This window comes from Fukomys damarensis, unplaced genomic scaffold (assembly GCF_012274545.1).
Source record: "Fukomys damarensis isolate Sample0158 unplaced genomic scaffold, DMR_v1.0_HiC HiC_scaffold_16, whole genome shotgun sequence".
Classification (NCBI taxonomy): Eukaryota; Metazoa; Chordata; class Mammalia; order Rodentia; family Bathyergidae; genus Fukomys; species Fukomys damarensis.
This window is the reverse complement of record NW_022900928.1, coordinates 70478168-70481353: the sequence shown is the minus strand read 5'-3', so window position 1 is coordinate 70481353 and position 3186 is coordinate 70478168. Positions and strand designations below refer to the sequence as shown.

The following is a 3186-nucleotide window of genomic DNA, read 5'->3' as shown; positions in this document are numbered from 1 at the left end:
AAATGTAGTTCAGAGACCAATTATAAAAATACAAAATGCAGGATATCAGTCAGAAAGTATAGTTGTTAACAGTGAGGCTTCCAGCTCTTCAGAGTACAGATAAACAAAATAAAATTAAGTGACCCATAATACACATCTTCCTATTGGAGTTGGAGTTAAATGTATTTCTAGGAAGGAAATTATACTGTGAAAAAGGTTTAACCAGCTGTGTATTTTCCCACAATAACATCTGTGAGCCACATTTTTCTCCTAATACGGATAACTCAGAAAAAAAAATTTTTTTCCCCAGAAAACTGTTTTGATGATTAAATAACAAAGCATTCTGGCCGTTTTTTTTTTTTTTTTCCCCCAGAAAACTGTTTTGATGATTAAGTAACAAAGCATTCTGGCTAGGTGTGGTGGCACACACCTGTAATCCCAGAACTCAGGAGGCTGAGGCAGGAGGATCTCTGTGAATTAAAGACCAGCCTGGGCTAGCAGTGAGTTCCAGGTCAGTCTCACCTACATAGTGACCCTACTTTAAACAAACAAAACACAACAAATTAAAGCACTCTGTGCATTCAGAAAGCATTGTATTAAATTATTATCTTGGAGCCAGGCATGGTGCACACACCTATAATTCCAGAGATCTGAGTGGCTGAGAAAGAAGGATATCAAATTCAAACCCAGCCTGAGCAATTTAGCAAGATTCTGGCTCAAAACAAAAAGTAGGGCATGGTGTCACATACCTGTAATCCCAGCACTCAGGTTGAGGCAGGAGGATCACCATGAATTTGAGGCCAGCCTGAACTGTATAGCAAGACCCATCTCAAGCAAGTAAATAAATTAAAATAAAAATTAAAAGGGCAGGATGTAGCCCTGTACTAAGGCCTTGGGTTCAGTCCCCACATTGTTACTGGCCATTTGCTCACTGATAACCGAATTAAAATACTTTTAGTAAAAAAGACTTATTCAAAGTTACTTCTGTGAAAATGGAGGGGACCCATTTGCCTCAAATCACCATCTCACATTGTATAAGAGAAAGCTAAGGATCAGAGGTGGGGAAAGGGGACACAAAGAGAATAACGCACTTCTCCACACTAGCGTGATCACTTACAGCCAATTTCAGTTCTTTCCTCCCTTCCTTATGGAAAGGAAACTGGATCCAGTCTCCTGGGGCCTGCAAATTCTGTCACTTTTGGGCCAGGAAAGGAGAGGCGTTGGTTATGTGCTCAGCAGGAGAAAGTTAGAAGTTGCTCAACTCTAAAAGAAAAAACTAAAGTTCCATTTTTGTGGTACCGGTTATACGACTGCAAAAATTAGCAAATACAATTAACTTACTGGGAAGGGAGGCAGAAGCTAAATACGGTATATACCTTCACAGATTCCAAGTCAACACCAACCAAGAGGCAAAAATGAAAAACGTTCTTTCCGGCATTACAGTTTCTAGGCTTTACTCCCTTAGACAAGGACAAGGTGTCCTCAAACTTCTGAGAGCCTTCTTCCTCACAGGGTCTGAACACCTTCCAAACACAGCCCTGCAATTTAAAAGTTCCTGTTATGTTAGTTTTAAAAACTCGTTTCATCTATTTACTAACTAGACAAAGGTGTCTTGTCTGTTTGAAAAGGCACAAGGGGAAGCATGCTAGGCACTGAGCCAAGCTCAGAATGACAAGACCCCAAATGGTTGTCTCATGCACAATTGAAAATTCAGTGCACTGGTTCAATCTCTCCGTTTTCAACAAAAACTGTATCGTCTGTCCTTTACCTTTTTATACAAGTCAAGACAGGAAAGACATTACCTCATGTTACCGAAAATAAAAACGTTCAGGATATCTAAATCAAGGACAGAGGGCTACCGGAACCTATAGTAGCTTACCTACAAAGGGGGGAAAAAATACCAAGACGCTACCTTTTTTTTTTCATAAATGACAGCAGAAACGTGGAGTGGGGGAGGGGCTAAACCAAGACCCGAACGCGGGTATGAGCAGGGAGGAGAGCAGGGGTCTGCGTGCATTCTGCCACGGGTTTTTCAATGAGGGTCCAGACCAGGGTCGTGGCGCTGGGCCTGAGACGGCAGACTCTTAAACCTCTGCAACCACGCAGTGCGGAGGCGAAACCCCGAGGCGGCCTTAAGTGACCCTAGCAATGCCAAGGCCAGAACCGTGGCCCCATCTCCCCCACGTCAGCTATATCCCAAAACCACGTTAGATACAAAATGTGGGTACAGAGACCCTGGCGGGGACTCGAAGACCCCCTTGAATACCACGGTGGAGGATGGGGAAGGGGAAATGAGGACTCGGGTGGGGGAAGAGGGAGGAACAACCTTCGCGGCCATTTTGTCCTCGCTCCACTTCCGTCCTCTCTTCCCGGGCGTCAAGGGCCCAGACCCCTCCCTTCTAGACGTACTCGTCCTGCCTCGATTCCGCATTAGCCACGATCTCAGGTAGCGCTACTACCATTGGTTGTTTCAAAGTGTGCCCGCCCTTCTTCCTCCTCCTTCTTCCGTTCCCGCCCGCCGGTGCTGGGTGGGGAGCGCATGCGTAGAAGCGGACGTTCCCTTCCTCCCCCACCGGAGTGACAGAGGACTCCCGCGCGCGGGTTCTCTGGGCCCCTCCTTCTCTTTCCCCGGGGCCGTTCCGAGAGTGGGGGCAAGCCTGAAAGTTCCAGAACGCTGCGGTGTGAGTCATCGCGAGAGTGGGTGGGATGGGGGCGGGAGGGGGCAAGGCCCGGAGTCTCTATGGGTTTGTCATTGGGGCTTGAGGAGGGAGCTGGGCGCTCATTGGCCAAGAGGGCTAAGACAGACAGCTAGCAGGGCGGGACCCTTCTGGAAGGTTCTGAGATGGGGTATAAGAGGCAGGGTGCCGGCCGAATACCGGTCTCATTGAACGCGTCGGCAGCACTGGTGGACGTTTTTTTGTGTGTGTGATCTCTTCACCAGCAGACTCGGGCCTACACGCAAGGTAAGGTCTAACCTGTTAAGTCTGACAGTTGACTCGGCAACTAACTGTAAACCCTGGTCATAGGGGTTTTGTCGCAATGCGGGCTTTGGCGGCAGCCCGGGCTAGGGGAGCAGTGTGCGGCGGCTTTTGGACCGGATTTGGCGTTTAACTAGATATCTTCGGATTGGACTATATCGGGTTTTGTTTCCCCTTGCTGCGAATGAGAGTCGGGGAACGCGGGCGGTGGTGGCCGCTTGGGGGGGCA

At 47.9% G+C, this 3186-nt stretch overlaps 1 protein-coding gene across 1 annotated transcript in view; it reads left to right on the top strand.

Moving 5' to 3' along the window:
• Positions 1-2843: 2843 nt before the first annotated feature.
• The window catches only part of Hspa8 (heat shock protein family A (Hsp70) member 8), a 4539-nt gene continuing 4196 nt past the window's right edge, over positions 2844-3186 (top strand). The window contains exon 1 of the mRNA XM_010618048.3: positions 2844-2942. The gene's annotated coding sequence lies outside the window, so the exon portion shown is untranslated. The remainder of the gene's footprint in view (positions 2943-3186) is intronic.